Below are 25,570 nucleotides of genomic sequence, written 5' to 3'. Positions count from 1 at the left end.
ACCCTGCCACGTGGCTACCGCCATGACCGCGGGCCTCCTCGACACAGGCCCCCTGCAATCCCAGCGGCACAGCACCGCAGACGTATGTCTGTACAGACTACTGCCTTCGATCTACACTGCAGACAGCAGGGCTCACAATTCAGATGGAGTGGCAATTGCAGATGACGGAGTCCAGTAGGCAAGACACATTGCTCCCAGTGCGGCCCGCCCAGACCACGCATCATCGCAGGCTGCGCACACGCTGAGCGCCAAAGGTACTATTAACTCAGTGCACCATAAGTCATCGCAAGGAAGAGTGAACAGCTTTATGTCAGCAGTGAGGCATACTATCACTCAAAAATCGAATTGAGGCAGAATTCAATAGACAAAAGACATTGGTCCGAGTGCAGCCCCCCCCGACCACGCATCATCGCAGGGTACGTACACGCTGAGCGCCAAAGGTACTACTAACTCAGTGCACCATAAGTCATCGCAAGGAAGAGTGAACAGCTTTATGTCAGCAGTGAGGCATACTATCACTTGAAAATCACCCAAAAATACTTATAATATAAAAACAACAGAAGAATCAAAGTACATTAATGATTAAAATCCAGAAATTTTGAAGATGTGGAATGCAAATATGGACATACAATATGTTGCAGATAACTCAATTGCTGTTCCTCGCATACTATCCAAATAGAAGTCCATACCTGGAAAACATATGTCTATATGAAATAATGCAACATTATAGTTTTAGAAAAAATGTTACCGAAAATAAAATGAAGAGAAATATGCTGTAATTCGATCTGATGGATGTTTCGTACAGAATGCCAAAGGAAATTTTATTAATCGCAGGAAATTAGGTTGTGATACTCCAGATAAGAGAGAGTTTTTCTATTTAGCTCTTCTGCAACTCTTCAAACCTTGGCGGACTGAAATTGAATTACTTGGAGATTTTGACTGCTATGAAGATTCTTTCAATGCATGTAAAGACATTGCTACCAGTGCGGCCCACCCGGACCAAGCATCATTGCAGGGTGTGCACACGCTGAGTGCTTCAGGTGCTACTAACTCACTACACCACAAGTCATCACCAGGTGGACTTATTAAGGTAGAATTCAGTAGGCAAAAGACATTTCTCCCAGTGCAGCCCACTCGGATGACCCATTATCGCAGGGTGCACACACGCTGAGTGCTTCAGGTGCCACTAACTCAGTGCACCACAAGTCAATGCCACGTGGCCTTATTGAGGCAGAATTCAATGCAAGCCAAACCACATGGTGCTATTAACCCTGTTCAACACAAGACGGTGACACGTGGTGCCACTAACCCTGTTCAACACAAGCCGCGACACGTGGTGCCACTAACCCTGTTCAACACAAGCTGATCCCACATGTGGAACTGTGTCCTGAGTCCAGAATGGCAGTGACCCCTAGTTCGTGGCAGCGACCACAGCACCATACTCCCTTTGATCAGTTAGTCATATTTCCATATGCAAGGCCGGCGACACGTGGTGCCACTAACCCTGTACAACACAAGGCACGACACATGGTGCCACTAACCCTGTTCAACACAAGCCGATGCCACATGTGGAATTGTGTCCTGAGTCCTGAATGGCAGTGACCCCAATTCTGTGGCAGCAACCACAGCACCAAACTCCCTTCGATCAGTGAGGCATATTTCCATATGCAAGGCTGGCGACACATGGTGCCACTAACCCTGGTCAACACAAGCCGGCGACACGTGGTGCCACTAACCCTGTTCAACACAAGCCAATCCCACATGTGGAACTGTGTCCTGAGTGGCAATGACCCCAACTTCATGGCAGCGACCACAGCACCAGACTACCTTCAGTTTTATTTGTTGTTGTTTTCTTTAAATAAAATGTTTTATATGTAAACCTATACATGACTAAGATTCTTGTTTGTCCAAACGCACAGGGACCCTTCCGGGCCCAAGAAGGTTGTTGGGGGTATGTTGGTAATGTGGGAAGAGGGTACGTTACCTGCTGATGTGGGGAGAGGCAGCGTGAAAAGTGTATCTCTCACAGAAAGAACTACGACATGTTTTCAGAAATGCCTCGGACAGATGCCAGCTGACAGACTGAATCACAAAATGGTTTTTCAATGTTTATGTAGTGTGAGTTATGAACAGTTTGCACCCAGGCTCGCAGAGGGACGACTGCGGCCCCTCCGCTCGACTCACAGACGCAGTACTACGAGCCGTCCACTCCCACAGGAACAGCAGCGTACTAGCTCGCAAAGGTAGAGAGCTGCGAGCCGATGGACTGGATTCTAACGGCATAGCTGCGAAGTGGTGATGTTGGGCAGAGGGAGCGTGAAAGAGTTATCTCGCAGAAACAGAGCTCCGGTATATTAAATTGCCCCCGAGACCTTTCTTTTATATTTTCACTTGATGCAAGAAAGCGCGCTTTCTGAACCAAGACCTTTCTCCCTGCCAAATTTGGCATAATTCCGTTCAGCAGTTTGACCTGTAGCCTTGTCTAAAGTTTCCTATAGAAAATCCATTGAGAAGGCACGTTTTCACACCCCCCACATGGCTACCTGTCGCAGGCGTACTGGCTGTTGGTGTGCAGGTCAGTGTTCTAGTTGTCAACATGTCACGGCCACTCCCTGAGAGCAGGTTTGCACACACACCACACCCATCCAGCACATGCGTCACAGGCCATGTGACCACGCAAATATAATGGATCGACAACGTCACATCCTTTATTGCCGGTGGTGACTGGTTGGCGGACGCTACACGAGTCTCAATTATAAAGAGTCCATGAAAGGTTGCACAGAGGCTTAGTCGCACACTGAGATGTAAGGCCGTCAGGGGTCTAACACCAAGTGGTGCAGACTTGAGTTTCACAGGGTTAGTGCCACCCGAAGCTGATGTGGCCGTCAGGGGCCTACCACCACGTGGCGCGGACTTGATTTGCACAGGGTTAGTCGCACCCTAAATTGTATGGCCGTCAGCAGCCTACCACCACGTGGGCTGACTTGCGTTACACAGGTTAGCGGAACCAAAAGCTGATGTGGTCCCCACCATTGATGACTCAGGACTCAACGACATGTGTGAGATCTGCTGGGCCGCGGAGAAGCTGATGTGGTCTCTGCCATTCATGATTTAGGACTCAGCGACATCTGTGAGATCTGCCGGGCCGCAAAGCTTTCACGGGCACGTGGAGTGCCCACTGGAAGACACTCTGGTGGCAGCAGGTAATTATTTGGTCATGGATGCGCAGGGACGGCAGTATCTCTCTCTCTCCTCTCTCACGTCCCTTTCTTCACTCTCTCTCTCACTCTCTTCCTTCCTTTCCTTCTCTTTCTCTATCTCCCATCTCCCTTTCTCACTCCCTTTCTTTCCTGCCCTCTCTTTTTCACTCTGGATTTTTTTTCCTTCTCTGTGTCTCACTCCTTTGATACGCGCATTACACATGTCCTTATTTTGTGCTTTATTTTCCAGGCTGTGTCGTCGACATTCATGGTCCCGACAGGAGTCTTCCGCCTTGTTGTTTTGTGTTCAGTTTGTTCAATTCAGTTTATCCTTTATATATACATTTACGAAAAAATAAAGTTTGAAAAAAAAAAATCAATAAAGTTTTTGGTTGTTACTTAAGTGCTGTGTGACTCTTTCTCGTTCTTATTACTGTTATTTCGTGGTGTCCACCATGGTGTTACATTTTGGGACAGTTATCATGGCAATATTGGTGATGTCTGCAGTTTGCACCAGCTTCTGAATAGTGTGTTAGATTTATCTCAACTTTAGTTGCCTTAAAGTGCTGATAATGAAATGCAGACTAGACGTTCCCGTGCAAAAAGACACGAGGTGCACCTTTGCAATTTATTCTAAATACTAAAATCCTGTATTGAATTGCACTGTGGTAGTGGGTGCACATACAGTGTACACACAAAATCAATGAAGAAATGTCATTGTATTTATATTGATTGGGACTAGTGGGTCAGGTGCTGGATCTTGACCGGATACACTGCCCAGTTTGTTTCTTTTTCTGTACATGAAAAAACCACATCACAAATTTCACAACAACTTAGATGCAAAATAAATTCCGGCGATAATCCGCGTTAGCACCAGGGATTTTACACCTGCTTTCTGCTGGTGTTAAGCAGGACAACTACCTGCAGCATGAAAGGGAACACAGCCAAGAGCCACAACGAAACACCCACATGTGCCATAGAGTCAATGAGCATGATACAGGGATACCCATGAGGTCCACAACACGCATCCCAACAACTCCAGGACCGCCAACGCCCCCCGAACCCGCATCTGAGCAAGTGTGTCCGTGTGCTTATTGTGTTAGCATGATAGGCACGGGCCCTGCAACATCACAGTGTCAGCGGACGTTACCATGTCACCTCAGCGTTGGCAGTGAGCCTGTACATGTAGCTACGCACGCATCCTCCTGCATGCACTAGGCATGTGCTGGTCCGGCGTACACAGGTCAGCCCAGGGGTCTGCCTATCCGGCAAGGGGAACTGGGTGTCTTGGACATGTCCGTGTTCAGGAAGTGCGGTAAGTGTGTCTCTGTCTTCTGGTGTGGCCACCACAAGGGCCACAGCAGTTGATGTTGTAAAGTGGCATGCACCACCGCCAAACTGCAGTGTCACAGTGTAGTTGGAATGCCACAGGACATGCACGAATAGGCTTTACAATGGTGTGCCGTAGGAGTGCACGGGATACAACAGTGCACTGTACAAAAGTGTGGGGGCTCGTGGGAGGGGGGAGCAGCTGTTTGGCAATGTAACACCCATTGAACCTGCCCATGTGCCATGTGCTGGGCATCTCATCCATGATTACCAGGGTCGCAGACATCCCACAACACCCACGACTGGCCTTTGTACACATCCTGTATGAATGCAGCTGGAGAAGTTACTGCAGGGATGAAAGTTTCTTTGTCTGAGCTATCTTGCGCTAGCACATCTGCTGCTCTGAGAAGGAACTTGCAAGTGGCCAGACCCCCCTGACAGATACGATAATATTTGCATCCGTCTCCCACACTACGCACTGCCCGATTTGAGAACGAGTACACATCCCACACTCAAAAGTCCTTCGTCGTAGTTAGCGTGCCTGAATAGGCCTTCACACGTACCCCCACCACAACCCTGCCCTGCACCCATTGCACACAGACCCGGCTCATTGCACCAAGCTGTGCCATTTCATCCACAAGACTGGCACACGACAAGCCAGTGCAGCTACAAGCAGAGCCACTGACGCAATGGCAGAGCATCCCGAACAAATGGTCGACTCCATTCACGTCCACCTATACCTTGCATGTCTGCTGCATGTCCTGGGTGCACTGCCTTTGGCAGTACTGCGGACCACTTACCGGCTGAGCTTCCGCATTGCGGACTTCACCTGAGTTCAACCTGTATTGCAATGTCGCATGTGCCTATCCGAGTGGTGCATGGACGTGTGCCTCTCCAATGAGTGGGTAGCTGACATGGATTATGACGGGTGTGTGCGCCCCCTGTTGGGCCACGACCAGGAGTGTCATGGTGATGCCCGTTTATGGCATGCATGGATGTTTGGCATGCATGTTGGGAACTGAGCCTGGGAGATTGCTCGTGTCATAGTATGCAGTGAGCAAATTGACCCACTTCCCGATTCTGCTTTGGTGCATATTGGGTACAGTGGTTGGAGTCAGCACATCTGTCCCGGTCAGCTGATGGATTACGTCAACGACATGTCAAATATTGTGGCCAACCGTCACTCATTAGAGATAGTGGCTTACGCAGCTGCACTCGCGTTCATGGACGAGTGACAAGGTACCTGCAACAACGACTCGATGTGCCACATTGCACGTGTCCCCCTGCATCATTGCACATTGTACATCTGGTCACATGTCCCAAAACAACAGTAGACATGGCTGCATTGGCGTCAAATCATGTCCGAGGCGCGGCCAACCAACACTGCTTGACACTGACGTGTGTTGGTGATGGAGTACCCCGAGGTGAACATGGACGTTTTCCTACGTTCCTTATTCAGGCATGCTGCTGCATTTCTCTGCATATCGTGGCACTACTCTTGGCCGTACCAACACACATTTTTTTATAAAGTTTCCACATTTTCACTTGTCTCCAAATGTGTTGTGCCTTCATTTGTATGCCACTTTGTGTGTCACAGACTCTCTGGCTGCCTGCCATACGTGAATTGCTACCCCATCCGGACTGTGGGTTTGTACTTATGCGTTCTCATGTGCCTGTTTCGTACCGATGCTTTTGGACTCTTATCCACCACAAGCAAATGCATTTGTGTCCTGTGTTCGATTGTGTGAATGTTTGTGTTTGGAAAACATTGTGTTGGATGTTGGTGTACTCTGCTTCCTATGTGTGTGTGCTGCATTGTGTGTGAGATGTCCCTTCATATGAGCTTTAGTTCACCCTTCTCCCTTTCAGGCAGTGTGGTTTTCACTTCTATGCTTGTTCAGTGGTGTGATATTGGCGGGTTGTGTGACCTGTGCTCCTTGTTGGTGTGTTTTATTTTGGCCATGGTTTGTCTATAATAATAATACTTTATTGCTTAGTTAAAATAACCTTTGCAATCCACTTCATTATACAATAACATAAGCCCAAATAGATTGGCAACGTTTTTTGTGTAAAAAAAAAAAAAATGATTTAATTAATTACTTTAAGAGGTTGCGATATTACCATAAGACTGTACTGATTCTTAAAATGACATTCTGTGCAATCAATAAAGTGCATTAAGTGACTAAAAGTGCAGCCTTTCAGGTTCGGAGTCCATTCTCCTTTCGCTCTTGCTAAAACATTTTCAAAATTCTATAATAACATTTTTTGCAAAGTTTTGGTGTGGGGTGCTTTCAAGTTCATTTAACCTCGCCCCTCAAGAACAGCCACCCAGCTAAGTCCATGATGATGATTTCAATTTTTTGACCCTTTCGTTATTCTTTTGTCGGCCTGCTCCATGAACCTGACTAAGGCGTAATTTAGCTCCGGGTTATGTGAGTTGAAACTTGCTAAAACTGCGGCTCTGCAGGATCTGATTTCCATTTTGTTCCAAATTTTCCTTAGGAGGGACCTTCTATCCTGCATCAGGCATGTGCATAAACAGAGAATATGGATTATATCTTCTCTGTGTTTCCCACAAAGGCGGCATAGCTGCTGTGTTTGATCTCTTTTCCACTTCGGCAGATGACAAAGCAGGTTGAGTACTCCCAGTCTTAGTTTTAAGAAACGAAGTTTAGTATGTGCCGAGAATGGTAAAGTTAGGTACCCCTGAGAAGACAATTTGGAGTACGTGTTGAGGGTTAGCCATCCATGTGACCTTTTTGCGAGGCATGATTTGTCCTCTACTACAGAAAGTTTTTTCATGCTTATTTTTGCCAATCTTTTGAATTCGCCTTGGCTGATTTGCAAATCCCATGCTTCTGTTAGGTTCAAAGTTGCCAGGCCTTTGGCCCAGTATGCATGCCCCGACTGCCATTGGTTTGTATATATATTGGACCAAAGATATTGTGCCAGACTCCCGGCTTTTGATGACCTTAGTTTATGGCAGTTTATTAAAAAACTCATTAGTCTCGCCAGAGTTTGATTGCTGATGCCAAATTCTAGCCTGATCTGTGCTGATGAGGTGTTTTTTGGAAGCTTAAACACTGTTCTAAAACTTTTTTGCAATAATTGTGTTCAAGTTGCCACTGTCCCGCCCCTTTAAAACCTCGCTTCCATATGATAGGGTGGGGATGACTTTTGCCTGAGCTGTCTGTAAAATTGGAGTGAATGTTGGTCCAAACAATTTCTTAAAGATGGAGCTGAGAGCAAAAGAAAGTGCTACTCCCTTTTTTTTCTGCTCTTCTAGCTGAGTTTTGTAGCCACCGTTGTTGTTAAAAAATACACCTAAATATTTTTGACAAGGTGCTTCTTCAATTCTCACCATATTTAAGAACCAAGCCGTCTTCCGGGGCTTGCCAGGACGCACCGCCAAGATTTTTGTTTTTTTGTTATTTATCTGGAGCTCATTCCGTATTGAATACTCAGCAGCTGCATCCATTAATCTTTGCAGACCTACTTTTGTGTTGCTTAAAAGGACCAAATCGTCTGCATATAAGAGGCTTGACAAGCGAAAGCTGGCAAGTTTAGGAGCATGGGAGTTTATTTTATTTAGTGCCTCAGGAAGGTCTGATAGAAAAAGATTAAAAAGGGTGGGGGCCAAGACGCATCCTTGTTTTAGGCCTCTAGATGTTGTTATTTGACGAGACAGTCTTGATCCGTCCCCAATTTTGATCCTGACCCAGGTGTCATGGTGCAGCATCTGTATGGCTCTTAATAGATCATTTGGTATGCCCAGACTGTTGAGTTTCTGCCAGAGCTTTGCCCTGTTGACATTGTCGAATGCGACTTTATAATCGATAAATCCCATATAAAGAGATCCTTTGCTAGATTCTGCCTGATCTATCAAACAGGACAGTGACAAGAGGTTGACTGCTGTCCCTGTATCTTTCATAAAGCCTGTTTGGTTTGGCGGAATTACTTGATTTTCCTCCGCCCAAACCCGTAGTGAATTCAACAGTATCCCAGCGAAATACTTTGCTTCATTGTCAATGAGTGCGACCAGTCTGTAGTTCGCAGGGGCTTGCTTGTTTCCTCCTTTAAAGATTGGCACCAGAATCGAGCCATGCCAAAGGGGTGGAATAATGTTCTTTTGTAAAATACAAGAGAACAAAGGAGCTAGCTTTGATGCCCAAAAAGCTGGATCCTCTTTATACAAAGCCGGGGGAATGCCTCCTGGGCCGGGGGCACCGTCTTGCCTGCCCTTTTTGATCAGTTTTACTATGTCCTCCTCCTGAATTGTTAGTATTTCAGTGCTGATTAAATGGGAGAGTCTTGGTGTTGTCCTGTTTGTTGGATGAGCGGGATCTGGATCGGTAAGAGGAGGGACTGTGATGTTGTTATTGGCCAGCCCAATGGACGAGTGAACTTCATTTCTTATTGCGTCCACCATATTTTCTCGTCCCTGTTCATTGGGTACTACTGAATGGGCACAAAAATGGCAATGCAGAAAAGAGCTCCACTCCGACTCCAAGATGTTTGAAGCTGCCACTTTTGTGGTTTTGAGGAAATATGAATTTTGTGATCAGTTATGTCCCCTATCGTAGACCCCAACGGCTCCATGTACATGCTATAAGTACATGTATGTTCCCTCCTACTCCAGTTTTGAAGACGCAAATATATGTGCGTCCACCGTCAACATGTCCTCTTTCAGACCCGCCATGAATGGGTCAGATATTCCATTCCTAAGTATGAAAGGCCACCGACTTTATATGGTTCACTTTCCACATTTTACAGATTCAGGCGAGTAGGCCCGAATTCTGTCATCAAGCCTTTCCTGCCTTCTGCCTCTGAAAGCTCCAGTCTGAGCCTGCATCTGTGACCATGAACTTTGTCCTACTCCCTGCGCGGCTAACGGTGCCTGATCCAGCCTATCGCCTGCCAAAAACTGTATTTCACCTTCGAGATTATCTCCTTCGCTCCTCATCCGATGCATTCCTGTCTAGCAGTTTAGGTAAACATTCCTCCAGCTACCGTGCAAAGGGGCCAGGCCTCGCTGTCCTCATGCAAGTAATTCATAGCCCCGTTACCATGGAATATTCCTACCCCCTCACATCTAGTGTAGACACTTAGACGCTTGTACAAGCACTAACAGTCAGTATAGAATAGATTCTATCCTAGAGACCTTTCCTTTTGGATAACACAGTTCTTTAAACATAGGATATTAGATATGATTTGGGATTAGGTTGACATAACCCCAGACTTCTGTCTCCACATGTAGAGCTAAATGTCAAGTCCCCTTCACTCTCTAGTTGCACGTCAATCACACGTCATGCGGCTGCGCGCGCATCTCTGCCGAATATTTCTACTGACATTGCAGGATTCTCCTATGGATCCACCCACTTGTGACATCATGTTTAATGACGTATTTAGTTACACCCATGTTTACGCCTCTATTAGTTACGTATGCACAGTTTTTTTGTATTATCAGCTGTTACGCCTCCTGCATCTGTTTCACTGTAATGCATTTTCTATAAAACTGCTCATCTGTCAATAATATATGCCCCCTTCCTTCCTGAACTTTCGTGGTGATGGAATAGAAGGCCCACAATTCGAATTGTATTCCTTTGTATAGGAATAAAGCCCTTTTAAAACCTCTAATACCACGGATTCTGCCTCTTATTTTTACTGAGTTATTCTCACTAAGACTTTACCGCATAAAAAATAGTACCGGTAACGAAATATTTACCACATAAATTGGCGCCCGAACAGGGACACTTTCTCATCTCACGCGCCGGCGGTGCGTTGCAGGCCCGGTCTCCTGCCACAGCTGAACGGACAAAAACGCGTACCCGCAGGATTTCCTGTATCTCCCTCCGGCCGAGCGGGGGTGACTGAGGCTGCGATCAACACCCAGACGAGGCGGTGAGAAGTGCGAAGTATCCCGACCAGAGCCTAGCTGAGAGAGCAAGATCCGAGGTATACAGAGGCCCACCAGGTTCCGAAGTTTCGAGTCCAGTCGAGTCGAGTCCAGTCCGGTCCAGTTTCAGTTCCGTTCCGAGGCCTTCCGTTCCGAGCTACCCGGTGAGTACCATTACCGGGGAGGCACTTAACGTGCACATAGTCTGTGCCGGTCAAGACGGGTTTGGGTACACAAATCCGGTCTGCACTGTTTCAGCAGTGTATCTGTACTGTTTAGCAGTATATATAGTATGTCTTGCATATAAATAAGTATTATCTAGTGTCAGTATTATGTCAGTAACTAGTTTTCTATTAGTTATCATTGTTCGTTAAAACTGTTAAATGTTAAATGTTTTAATACGTTCTATACATTGTGGTGTGAATGACTGTTCATTATTGTGTTCATCGTATAAAGTGTGTTCTAGAAACAAGATCTAAAAATGCCGCTCTTTTCGAAACTAAGACAGATCAAAACTAGAAAAGGGGTACTCGAAGAAGCTGTTCCCATCCCACCTAGGGACACTCCAGGATACTTTATGTATCATAAGCATGGTCTAGATGCCGTATTATTTCTTGATTTATGGGTGGACTACACCAAAGAATTACCAGAGAGTCAGAGATGGCCCGCAACGGGGACCTGGGATGCAGATTGCATCATGAGAGTAGAAGAAGAATTATGGAAAAAGAAAGCCAGACAGTCACAGAAAGATGCCATTGAATTATGGCGTAAAGAATCATACAGACGTACAGAAAAAGCACACAGACAGGAAGAGAAAGGTAGAGAGAATTCAAATAAACCTCGAGAAAATCTATTACTTGAGGAAGGTACCCGAGTAAACTCAGAACAAGTAGATAGACAAAGAAACACTCTTATGAATGGTATGTATCCTCTTTTGGCCGAAGGGTTACCTAAGGCTACCCCGGAAATACCAAAAGATTTAACTCCTCCATTGCTTCCGATAAAAGCACATCCCAAAACACATCCCAAAACAGCAAAGGACGTTTTCCTTTCCTCTTATTTAGATGACGTAGCTCCCGAGTATGCTAATGCCATACCACACTCACCGCTTGCCGATGGTGTTCAACACCAAGAGCATCCGTCTGTACCCCCGCAACTACAAACTCCTACACAAGTTCCCACAGGTCCGTCCGTTTCTACAGTTTTTCCCGCATCCACAATCTCTATCCTACGTCCAACGAATCCTTTCGTGCCTAGCGCCTCAGATGGTGCTACAGGAGGTACGACAGACATGTTTGCCACCCCGCCGCGAAATAAACAGACCCTTAGAGATTTAGCACTCCAACGTACACCCCAATTAGCGACATCAGACATGTTTAAAGAACAGCTTGTGGATTGTAGATACGACCCAGTACCAGGTAGACAGGATAAATTGCTAATATCATCATTACGTATACGACGAGCTACATTATATTTAACGACAATACCAGGAATGGGTGAACACCTAGACGAAATATAGCGCTTTGTCCACACAGGGCGAGGTCCAGAAAGTATTAACGAAGCTATGGAATATCAGAAAGTGGATGTCCAAAGACAGCTACTACGTTTTTTCATAAATTGTGTAATTAGGAATCAAGACAGGCCCGGGGCAGATCACGATACCATGCAAAGACTTGTCAAATGGGGTCAGAACATATCAGAAGAGAAACACGATAGACAGGCGTGTATAATCGCCATGAGTCGAAAGATCCGCAAGGAAGTAGAACGAATACATAAAGAAAGACGAGAAACAGATAGAGTAGAATCAGAAGAGGAGGAGGAGCAAGAATCAGAACAAGTCGAAACAATAGCTTATGTAGGTAGAGGAAGACCCCATAATAATACTAGAGACTTTAATGACCCGATACGTCCAATACGTCCAGAATATAATAGACATTTTCCAAATCCTATGTTAAATACAAAATCCCCCGAACACCTATTCCAAGCCGTTGATAAATTACTCCGAGATCGAAGAGGGTACCATATGCTCGATTCCATGGACGAACAAGAATTAGCTAGGTCAGCAGTACAATGGGCTGACAGTCCCAGTGAATACAATGATGATGTACTTGCACACACGTTTCTGAATCTTGACCCATACGAACAGCGTTTAGCTAGTATATACATGATTCAACACCTCCTTATATTATATAAAAGCCAACACTCCGATCCAGGACCCTTACCTGACATATTGACAGAACTACTCACGAACATATGGAGAGGGTCAAGTACTGATTTGATTAAAGAAATTCTAGAATTCCGAAACCAATATTTAAATTTCGTATGTCCAGAACACGTTCCAGTTCCCATTATGGGAAGAAAAATGTATCATATAGATAGACAGAACCCGTTACGCGAAGTACACCCAATCAGAGGTGACGGTAATAACTTTACACGCGTGTTTGTGTACACGCCTATAACTAAACTAGAATTATTAGAAATGAAGAAAGTAGTACCCAGCCATGACAAGGACCCAGCAGGTTTCCACCGTGAAATAAAGGACATGTTACTCATGGGAGAGTATACCTACCCCGATATTATGAAAATATTAAAAGTCCTATTACCCTCCGGTGTTTATGAGAAACTCAAAGAAAAGGAATGGGAGGTGGGAGACCAAAAGATAGATTGGACAGCATTAGAAAACGAAGAAAAGGCCCGAGCTGCAGGATCAGGGCTTGGGGAAAAGACTACAGCACTAGCAGGGCTACTAGTACAGGTACTGCCACGTTTATTAACTACGAAAAAGGAAGACTGGGGTGCAATATCAGCCTGTAAACAAAAACCAGATGAAGACACTAGTGATTTCTATTCCCGATTTGAAAAATGTTTTGGTATAAATAGTGGTATAAAAGCCAGTAGTGAGTCATATCCACATCTGTTCGTGACAAAATTAGTTGAAAATTCTCTGCTACAAGTTAAGAATAGAGTATTGAAATTCGAAAGTACCTGGCAAGGTAATACCCCATCACAGATGTTACAGATGTTACAATATCATCACAATAGAATTAAAGAAGAACAAGAACACGAACAAAGACGTATGAAAGATACAAAAATGAAAATGCTTGTTGCACAGTCAGTTCCAGCCGATGGTCATCAAAAGGGTAATTCCGCAGGTCCTACGAAAGGGACATGTAACTATTGTAAACAACAAGGTCATTATATACACGATTGTCCAGTCTTGAAACATAATATTGCTACAGGTAGAACGCAGGAGAGACCACGTCCACCTAGACAGGATCAGGATCAACAACCAATCCCTCAGCATGCACAACCTAGGTTAGCTCCGCAACAATTAGCTCCGCAACAGGGAGCTCCACAACAGATTGTAGCACCACCACAAGCGCAGCCTATTGCTGCAACACAAGCGACAACACAACAGATGTATCAGTATGCACAAGCAGATTATCCCGATTATCAGCGATACTCATGAGATAGCCTAGAGAGGGAAGTTGGCTTACCCCTTATTGAGGTTCCTGTAGACCAAGAGGGGCCTTATGTACATAGTGAACTATTAGGGGAAGACAGAAAGTTCTTACTTGATACAGGGGCAAGCAGAACAACTATAAGACGCAGTGAAGTTCCAGGGGCACCCCTCTCAGGCTCACAAAATATTTCCCTTGGATTCTCAGGAAAACCTATAATAAATGACGTAACACAACCTCTTCCACTTACAGTCGGTCCATTGACACGTACTACAGATTTATTGCTCACTAAAACATGTCCAGAAAACTTGTTAGGTATAAAAACATTGAAAGCTCTAGGAGCTATAATATGTTGTTCTCCGGAAGGAGTACGACTATTTTTACGTGATTTTAAAGGTCACTATGTGTCCAGAGACATGGATCACCGACTGCAGAATTTACCTACACATTTATGGGCACAAGGCCCCACTGATGTTGGTTGCATGACTATTACACCATATCGTGTCACACTAAAAACAGGAGTAATACTACCACGAATACGACAATACAAGTTACCACCCGATGCTGTTGTGGCTTTGCTGCAAATCATTGACGAGCTCATTGCACAAGGAGTGGTTGTCGAGACAGACTCCAATGTATGTAATTCCCCGATAATTCCGATTCTTAAAAGAACGGATCCAAAAGCACCACCAGTATATCGATTAGTTATTGATCTGCGCGAATTAAATAAATGTATTGTACCACAATACCCCGTGGTCCCAGATATCTCTTCATTACTAACAGCTATTGACTCAGAAGCAACGTTCTTCACTGTAATTGATCTCAAGAATGCTTTCTTTAGCGTCCCAATAGATCCGGAAAGTCAATACTTGTTCGGGTTCAGTTTAAATGGACGAAGTTTTAAATTCACACGCGCACCTCAAGGATTTACAGAAAGCCCCAGCATCTATAGCCAAGCACTGAAACGAGAACTTGACAGTATCCACATGCCAGTTAACACTGCCTTGCTTCAATATGTCGATGATCTGCTGATCACCGCCCGAAGCGAACCTGAATGTGAAAAAGCGTCACTGACGGTTTTGAAATTTCTGGCCGACAAAGGGCACAAGGTGTCCCCTTCTAAACTGCAATTCTGTGTCCCGCGAGTTGTTTACCTTGGGCACTCGCTGTCCAAGGAGGGAAGGCAGCTTACACCCGACCGCATCCAGTTAATCGCTAACATGCCACCACCCAAGACACAAAAGGAGGTGCGGGCTTTTATAGGCCTCACTTCATACTGTAGGCAGTGGATCCCTCAATCTGCATTTCTAGCAAAACCACTCATCCAGTTGACAACACAGGAGGCAGCCACATCGACTGTCCTCCCTTGGACTCAAGAACATACACACGCCTTTGAAAGCTTAAAGAAAGCTTTATGCCAAGCACCTGTTTTAGCAACACCATGTTACAGCAAACAGTTTACACTCTTTGTTACAGAACGCGAAGGTACTGCTTTGTCAGTACTCACTCAGGAACAAGCAGGATCACACAAACCATGTGCTTATTTCTCTAGTACATTAGATCCAGTAGCTCAGGCTCTTCCTGCGTGCCTGAAATCGGTGGCAGCAACAGCTTTAGCAATCAGACAAAGCGATGCCATAGTGTTAGGACATCAATTGACAGTACAAGTACCACATGCAGTAGAGGTTCTCTTGAACCGCACACAAACACAACACTTGACTATAGCGAGACTCACCGGTTACGAACTGACATTGTTTCAGCCACACATAGAAATCAGACGTTGCAATACGTTAAATCCTGCCACACTGTTACCAGTGAGCGGAACAGATCCATTGGCACATGATTGTGTCGAAATTATTACTATCACGACGAAACCCAGACAAGACTTGACAGATATCCCTTTGTCAGATCCAGACTTGACATTGTATGTAGATGGGTCATGTATGAGAACAAGTACAGGAGAGTTAGTGGCCGCTTACGCAGTCACAACAGACACTGAAGTCATTGAAACAAATCGTATTAACCCTTTGTCAGCTCAAGCAGCAGAGCTCATCGCTCTGACACAAGCCTGTATTCAAGCCAAAGATAAGAAAGTCAACATATACACAGATTCACGTTATGCATTCGGAGTCGTCCATGACTTCGGCGTACTGTGGCGAGAGAGAGGTTATTTAACTTCTCACGGTGCCCACATCCAGCACGGACCCCTCATTCAAACCCTATTAGACGCGATTCATCTACCTACTGCAATATCGATTATGAAATGCAAAGCCCATACAAAAGTTACCGATATCATTTCTCAGGGTAATGACCTAGCTGACAGAACAGCTAAACAGACTGCTCAGAATCAGACTCTCACAACTGACATGACAAAGACAATAGTCCCGACACTAACACATTGCATGACAGTTAAGGATCCCGCCCTTGATGTAATTGACATACAGACACATGCTACACCAGAAGAAATAAAGAAATGGACTGAATTAGGAGGGATCCAAACGGATCAAGGATGGATGACGAAGGAAAAATCTATATGGTTTCTTCCCGACTCTATGGTCCAAGTCATCATTAACACAATACATAGTCCAGCGCACCTAGGAGAAAAAGCTATGCTAGACAGCATTCAACACATTTGGTTCAACAAACACTTACGAGCAGCAGCTAAACAAAAAGTTCGTACCTGTATGATATGTTGTCAGTTTAATCCAGGTAAAAGCATCCCCGTAGAGCAGGGTGGATTTCAACTTCCCGATCATGCTTTTGAAGTCCTCCAGATGGATTATATCCAGATGGAACGATGTCGAGGATTCAAATATGTTCTCGTAGTTGTCTGTGCTCTTTCCCGTTGGACAGAAGCATACCCGGTTTCAGATTACACTGCTCCGACTACTGCCAAACAGTTAGTTCGAGAATTCTTCCCACGGTACGGTTTACCACGTGTTGTCTACTCAGATAACGGCCAGCCGTTCTCATCCGAACTAATGAAACACGTTTCCCTTTTGTTAGGCTACCAATGGAAATTCCACTGTGTCCGGCATCCCGAGGCCGCAGGTCTCGTGGAACGCCATAATCAAACTCTGAAAATTAGATTGTCCAAAATATGTAGGGAAAAAGGTGTCGACTGGATAGTAGCCTTACCAGTTGCGCTCTTTTACATGAGAATGGTAGCACATTCTCGAACTGGGCTATCCCCGTACGAGGTGATCTTCGGTAGACCACCAAATATGTGGGGGACGCCTATACCTCGCAAAATAACTGATGTTGACTGTAATATGCTGACAGATTACCTGGCTTCCTTGATGTCTGCACTACAATCTTGTCGTTCACAGGTAGCCGCAGCTTTTCCCGATAATACTGAGGTGAAGCCCCATGACGTGGTTCCTGGTGACCTGGTTTTGGTCAGGAATTTCGACCGGAAGACCCAACTGGATCCTAGGTGGAAGTCGCCTAAGTTGGTTCTACTGACTACAAGGACTGCCGTGAAGATTGAGGGTCGCAAAGGGTGGTTGCACTCGAGTCATATCAAGAAATTTTATGGACTACCATCCAGTATAAATACTCAACCCTGTATTCCCTCAAAGACAGACTCAAAGCTCCCCTTGGTTGAATTAACCAAACCAGAACTTTATAAACTAAAATTGAGGTCTAGTAAGTCAGACAATTTGATTGTTTAAGTCCTCTCCAAGGTGAATCGGTTGAATTTGTCTCTGACATGTATCCTCTAGACCGGAATAGAGAAAGAAATCAGCGAATGCAGCTGAAAAAGCATGCGTATTGTAAATCACTTCGTAGTCACTGCACAGTAACATTATTAATTTTGTTTTTTCTAAGTCTTCTGATTATTTTTTCCAGCATACTACTGCATATGTATTACCCTATTCTTAAACATGCTTACAATATAACTGCAGAACATTCTTTTAGCGAATTTCCTCCGCATGAGTTGTCATATAGATTTGCGCTGCGCAACAACACATTCATTAGTATGTTACATCATTCCCATCAGACCAGCAATGCCACAAATTGTTGGATATGTGGCCGACTCCCTCCCTATCAAAACTATAAGGGAGTTTTGCCCCTCTTTCCATATCCGTTCACACACAATGGCTCCTGTGGAGCATGGTTTAGTTTGATTAATTCCCTAGATTCAAATTCCGCAGTTTATCAAGACAACTGGGTTTGGGGAAACCTGAACCTGGTTTTACTTAAAGTCTGCTACCCTAACAAGGAGGGACTCCCCAAAAGAACAGGAACTGATCTAGAAAATGAAGTATATGGATTAGGTAATTTTACACTTAACCTCATGATCCTGAACGTTGAATCTGAAGCTACACCAATCTTGCCCGCCATGTCAGTATTCCCAGTAAAAGGGGAATTATGTATAAAAAAGAATGGTTCCATACACATGGGCCACAGTAAATGCACCACTGTAATAAAATTCAGTGATCAAGGCAAGTCTACATTTAGAGCTTCCCATCATTCCTACTTTTTTTTTTTTTTTTAAACTTTTTTTATTGAGTTTTGAAAAACATAACAATGCGAGAATATCGGCTGTGCAGATCTTTAGGAACAAGTGCGGAGATACATCATTACACTCCCCCCTCATATACAAACAGCAGTACAACTTCATGGCAGCAGACCATAGAAAGACCCCCCTTCCAGAGCCCACTCGTCTCATCCGCCCGTGTCCACCAAAGGGAAAGGACTCAGTCAGAACTCCCCAACCATGTGCAGCGGGCACCCCCATTGTCGGCTCAGCTCCCCCAATGCAGCCCGCCCCGAGAGCGCATATTCCCCCAATTCCCAACAGGGAGGACTACCAGAGCTACCCCACTCCCGTAGGCACTATTCCGGAACTGGCTCGCGGTGGGGAAGAGCTCGGGAGGTTAGCGATATAGGTCTTGTAGGGGCCCCAGATATCCTTGGGACGCGCAACTGCAGGGAGGAGACTGGCGTATATCTCGCTGTTTGTGCTGCAATAAGCCATAGACGTGAGCCATGTCCCGGCCGTGGGGGCCGTTCTACCGCCCCAATGTTTTGCCACCTCACGCTTGGCGAGTAGCAGGCCCAGGGAGGCTAGCCTGCGGACGTTCTTGGGGAAGTTAACTGTATAGCCCAATAACGCAACCTCCGGAGTGGGAACCAGCGTGAGCTCCAACATAGCGCCAAGGATCTCGTGTATCTGCGTCCAGTATGATTGCAGTCTGGGGCACGTCCAGGACAGGTGTGCAAAGTCAGCGTGTGGTGCAGCTCATTTCCAACATGTGTGCGGGCGCGCAGGGTCAATGGCGTGGAGCCTAGCTGGGGTCATGTAGCAGCGGCGAAGAAATTTATAATGGAGGAGCTTATGTCGACTATTGAGCGAGATCGCGTCAGTGACTTTGCAACAAGCGGTCCATTGTTCATCTGTGATCGGCCTACCCAAATCTGCCTCCCAGGCCGCTCTCAATCGGCCATCCTCACATGGAACCAGCGCCGCGCATGCCTTGTAAAGCTTAGATACCATATGGGCACCCGAGTCCTGGTCAATGAGGAGAGTTAGAGGCTCAAAGGATGCTGGCTCGAGCGGGAAACCCGCAATGTCTGAGCGAGCCGCACAATAAAGCCGACGCAGGACAAATTTGTCCATGAACGTGGCCTCACCGAAGCGCTCCTCCTCCGAGACCGAAAATATGTGGCCCCCAGGGTAGAGGTCCCCGATCTTAGTAAGGTGAAACTTTGTCAAAGTACGCTGAACCAGCGCCTCCCCCGTGCCAGACAGCAATCCGGGGTTGGGAAGTGGAAGAGAAGAGGAGTAGAGGAGAGGCTGGGCTAGATAGCGAGTAAGACGGTGCCACGCCCAGCTTGTGGTGGACACCGTTTGAATATCAACTGGGTCCCGGGGAACCCCCTTTGGTAACACAGCCGCTAAACGGCCCGGGAGAACGAAATCCGCCTCGGGACGCAGGAACGGAATACGAGCGTCAGGGTGGTACCAGGCATAGGCGTGCGCACATTGCGCAACCAGATAGTACAAATACAGATCCGGTACCCCGAGGCCGCCCCTATCAGGAGGGAGCGTGAGGGTCTTCCAACCGATCCGGGGGTGCTTCCCGCCCCATACCAGCCTGATCAGCTGGGATCGCAGCGTGGCGAAGAAGGCCCGGGTGATGGGGACGGGGATATTATTGAAGAGGTATAAAAATCTAGGGAGAACTATCATTTTTATGATTGCAATTCTGGCCGACATAGACAGTGGGAGTCTCAACCATCCCTCCACCTGTGTCTCCAGTCTGTCCAAAGCGCGGCCATAGTTGAGGCGGATAAGTTCGTCCGTGTTAAGATGGATCTGTACGCCCAGGTACCGAACCGAGTCAGAGCACCACTCCAACGGGTACTCGCACTGCCATGGGGAGGTGCTGCTGGTTAATGGGAAGATTACGGACTTATGCCAGTTGATGCCCAGCCCGGAGTGTGCGCCGAAACGAAGGATCTCCCGTATCAGGGGGGCTAGGTTGACCTGCGGTTCTCTTACATACAGTATGGTGTCATCTGCATAGAGGGACGCAAGCAAGGGACCCGTCCGGAACTGGAGACCTCTGTGGAGATGGCGCTCCTGGAAATGTCGGATCAAGGGGTCCATGGCCAAAATGAACAGTAGTGGTGAGAGTGGACAGCCCTGCCGCGTACCACGCGTTAAAGAGAAGGGACAGGACAGTGTGCCATTGATACGCAATCGGGCCGTGGGGCGGCTATACAAAAGCCTCGTAGTGGCAAGGAAGTTCTCCGGCATGCCCATACGTTGCATGACGGAGAGAAAGAAAGGCCATTCTAGAGTGTCGAAGGCCTTCTCGGTATCCAGGAGGACCGCCGCCGCAGGCGTGGCAGGGTTAATTCTATGTAGGATCGTGAAAAGCGTTCGCAGATTTAAAGACGTAGAGCGACGCGGGACAAAGCCCGATTGGACGGGCGAAATGATAAATTCCATCAATTGAGAGAGCCTGTTGGCCACTATCTTTGCCAGGATCTTGTAGTCAAAGTTTAAAAGGGAGAGGGGCCGATAGGAACTACACAACGTCGGGTCCTTGTTTGGTTTTGGAAGGAGGACTATCACCGCCTCGCTGAGGGTAGCCGGAAGGGAGCCGCGCTCCAGAGCCTCCGCATACACCTCTATCAGTTGTGGCGCCAGCTGATCAGAGAAAGCCTTATAAAAATCCCCGGAGAAGCCATCGAGGCCGGGGGCTGTGGACCCGCGAAGCACCTTAATCGCCCCGCGCACCTCTGCAACAGTTATAGGCTCCGCCATGAACTCCTGCATGCCCCTATCGAGGAACACAAGTGCGATTTCCGACAAGTAGGCAGCACGAGAGGCTGGGGATTCCCCCAACTTGGTCTTGTACAGGTCGGAGAAGTAGGACAGGAATTCGTCTCTGATCGCTGTGGGAGTTGTGCGGAGCGAGCCATCCACGCCCCTCACCTCAACTATCAAGGACTTACCATACGGAGGCCTCAAAGCCTGAGCCAGTGTGCGTCCCGGCCTGTCTCCCTCACCATATCTACGCGCCGTCTGGTACTTCCCAAGATACAGAATCTCCCTGTCCGCAGCCTCCCGGAAGTCAGTCAGGAGGCGAAGCCGCGTAGCGGCCACGTCCCCATCCCGCCCACGCTGCGCCTCAGCATCAATCAACTCTAGCTGTGCCTCCAGTTGCTTAATGGTTGCGCGCAGCGCCTTCAGAACCCCAGAGTGCTTGGCTATGCAAACCCCCCTGATGTAGGCCTTAAACCCCTCCCAGAGCGCAGCCTGTGAGTCTACAGATCCTGTATTAATCGTGAAGTAGTCCTCTATCGCTTCGGAAATCTCGTGGACAAATAAGTCATCCAGCAGTGCTCTCCCAGGGAATCGCCACTGCCGCTCAAAACCCTCGGGGCGCGGGACATCCAAGCGGAGCAAGACAGGGGAGTGGTCTGAGTACGTTCTAGGGAGAGTAAGGAGCCCACCAAACCATGGGGACAGGCCCGGGGACAGCAGCCAATAGTCAAGTCTGGTCCAAGTGTTGTGTTGCCCTGAGAAATGTGTGTAGTCAGTGGTGTTTGGGTTGCGCCTGCGCCAAATATCTACTAGGGAGAACTGTTGACAAAGGTCCAAAAGAGCGCGCCGCGCCCTGGGCTTGGAAGGAGCAGCCCCAGATGTGCTATCCAAGGCAGCATCTAGCAATAGGTTAAAGTCGCCGCCAAGAATGAGGCCCGCTGGTTCAAGCGTCGCAAGCTGGGCAGTCAGCGCATGAAAAAATTCCGGGGAATCAGTGTTAGGGGCATACACACACACCAGGATGATCGCATGACCCATCAACACCCCTCGTACTATGCAGAAGCGACCCTCCGGATCCCCCCGGAACAGCTGGCAGTGAAACGGGACTCTCTTGTGAATCAGAACCGCGGTGCCTCGGGCGTAATTGCTAAAATTGGAGAAGTATCTGTGGGCGCCCCAGGAAGCTGCAAAGCGAGCGGGAACAGAGGTGTGTAAATGCGTTTCTTGCAGGAAGGCAATGTCGATCCTGTGTCGATTCAGATAGTGTAGTACCTGCTTACATTTCCGTTGATTGTTCAGGCCTCTGACGTTCCAAGACATGAGTGAAAGACCAAGGGGGGCTTCATGTAAGCCTATGTGTACCGTTGCTGCCATACCACTAACAATGAGAGCAGGAAAGCAGAAGCGTCTCCGTGTATCCGCAAAGTTACAATCTGACCAGCCATGTCAAGAATATCCAAACTACCCATCCCATCCCCCCACCCCCCACCCAGCCACATCACGCAAACGTGAGGCAAACCCCAACCTGTGGAAGAAAAGCGAAGTTTCAAATAGCAATACCAATGATATACAATTAAACAAAAAATAGGCATTGTAAGCCAAAAATGCTCCCGGTGGTGTCAACCAAAGGGGAATGGCAACGACCCGCTGCCGACCCAGCACCACAGAAAAAACAAGGACATAGCAAAGTGTCTCAAACGTTCCCATTGCAAACAGACAGAAAAAGAAGTCAAAGCTGCGTCGCAGGCACCGACTCAGCCAGGCCCAGAGCCGGAGAACAGGTCTTGGCTAATTGCAGAACCACTGCGCGGTGGAGTGTGTCCATCCTCATCGCCCCCCGAAGGGCCCCTGCGTGGTTTATATGTTCGGCAGAACTCCTGCACCGCAGTAGGATTGTCAAATATCCGCGGTCGGCCATCGATGTCAACCCTCAGCCGGGCCGGATACAGCATACCATACTTGAGGCCAAGGTTGCGGAGCGCAGCCTTCGCCCCAACATATTTACGCCTAGCCTCCTGTACCATGACGGTGAAATCAGGATAGAACGAGAGTCTCGAGCCCTGCCAGGTGATCTCGCCCTTCTCCCTGGCCAGCCTCAGGGCCGTGTCCCGGTCTCGGAAGTTCATGATCCGGGCGATCAGAGGGCGAGGAGGGAGCCCCGGGTTAGGTCTCGGCCCAAGTGAGCGGTGCGCCCTCTCTACCACAAAGCCCGGTGTGAAGGAGTCTCTCCCAAAAATGTCCGACAATAGTTGCTCAACAAAAACATCCAGCCTGCCGGTAGCCGTGGATTCAGGAACCCCAGTGATTCGGACGTTATTGCGCCGACTGCGCGATTCCAAGTCCTCGTTCTTGATTGCCACTTCCTTTAGTATGCGCTCCAGCCGGTCTAAGCGTTTAGTGTCCTGCACTGCGCTGTCTTCCACCGCAGATATTCGAGTCTCAGCCTCCCCCAAACGCTTATCGTGGGCCTGGACCTTCGCCCCCATCGTTTCTAACGTTTTGTTCAGGGCATCAAAGCGCCCATCGAGGGCCCTGAATCCAGCACGCATCTCTTGAAGCCATTCTGGGGGTGGAACAGCAGCCGCCGGGCCAGCGGACTGGCCTCCAGCAGGGTCCGACATGTCTAGGCGTTGGTCCGCCGGCTGATCGTGGAGCCTTTCAAAGGGCAAAGTCTTTTGTTTGGGGTCCTTTCGTCCCATGCCCCCACCAGGACAGACTGCCAGTCACGGGTAGGGTGCCAACAGGCGGCTTCGAGGCACTGGGACGATGACTCAGAAGGAGAAACGGCTCCGCCACCTCTTCGGCCCGCAGCGCGGGCGATGCAGCGGTCCCCCGCAGGCTCCGATCACGTGGCCCACCAGGCCCGGGCACCAGCACAGGCCGCACCGCTACAAGGCGTCCCCCTCGCGCCAAAGACCAGGGGGCGCCTCTCCGGGGGTCCGAGACACGGACCAATCAGGGCGACAGCAGACGCGGCCAGGCGACCCAGGGCCGGGGAGAGGGCGCCCGGACGGTGCAGGCCGCTAGCCCCAGGAGCGGCCGAGCCAGGTCCCAGGGAAGGGGGGCAGAGGCGGCCCGGGCGCTGGGTCCGCGCAGATCCCCTCCAGCCCACCCCCACCGCCAGTCAGCCGTGTCGTCGCCCCCCCAGGCCCCCAGTCCGCAACAGCGCGGGGAACCCGAGAGGGGCCAGCGAGGGAGGAAGCGGCCGCGGCGCCGAGCAACGGCCCAACGCCCGATCCGCTTCAGGCCAACGGCGGCGAAGGGGGCGAAGCGGGCCCACACCAGACCGCGCCCCGGCTCTCAAATCCCCCCCCAGTTACCCCCCGGCCACCCGCATCACCGTCGGCCGCCGCCGCCGCACTAACCTCCCCGGCCGCCGAGTCAGGCCGCCATCTTGGGCATCGGGTCCGCTCAGCCCCGGCGTTCTTCGGTCGCTCCGGGCGCAGTCGGGGCCAGATCACCACTCCGGGTCGCTGCAGGAGAGCAGGGGAGTCAGCGCCGGGTCCGGGCAGCCTTTGCCCGCATCAGGAGGTCGGGAAAGACAGGTTTGGTGCTGAGTCGGCCACGGAGCTTCAACACCGCGCGGCCATCTCAGCCCGCGGCTTGGCCACGCCCCCATCATTCCTACTTCATATGTGGCCAGACCGCATATATATGTCTACCTCTAGATTGGGATGGTACTTGTTACATAGCATTCCTTCTGCCACCTGTTTTCCTAGCTCCTCCTGATTATCACAGAAATACCCATTTAGTACACAATAGACAACAGAGAGATCTCCCAATTGTCGATTACACTGAAACAGCATGGGAAAAATACACAGATTTCAATAAAGGATTCTTTCCCTATATAGGTACAGTCACTAATAGTAAGCTGATACGTAGATTAACCAGAACCCTTGAAGCAGTAGTGAACGAGACTATTTCCGCCTTAGGCAATTTAACAGAAGAGCAGTCTGCTATGCGGATTGTTGTGCTTCAAAATCGTCTTGTCCTTGACGTCATCCTGGCCGATAGGGGCGGAGCTTGTAGGGTCATCGGATCAAGTTGCTGCATTTTCATACCAGAAAATTCGCCGTCAGTATATAAAGCCATAACCCGCCTTCATAAGATTATAAGCCAGATACACCAGAGTCCAGGCACCTGGACTTGGTCCGGTTGGTTCTGGGGCGTGTTGTCAGCCTGGGGATGGAGAATCCTATCCTTCCTAGGTATTGGCTTTCTCATACTATTCAGTTGCTGCTTATGTCTACAATGTGGGCCAGCGATTTGTGGTCTGTGTGCCACATCGTGTATCCCACATCCACGTTTTCATTCAAGATCCCGGAAGAAGAAAGAAGAACAAATGATGCTATATGAACAGATCGATGGATTGATGAAGATCGATATCTCCTGAGGGTCC

This window comes from Triturus cristatus, chromosome 2_1, assembly GCF_964204655.1.
Source record: "Triturus cristatus chromosome 2_1, aTriCri1.1, whole genome shotgun sequence".
NCBI classification, from domain to species: Eukaryota; Metazoa; Chordata; class Amphibia; order Caudata; family Salamandridae; genus Triturus; species Triturus cristatus.
Note: the sequence above shows the minus strand (reverse complement) of the source record.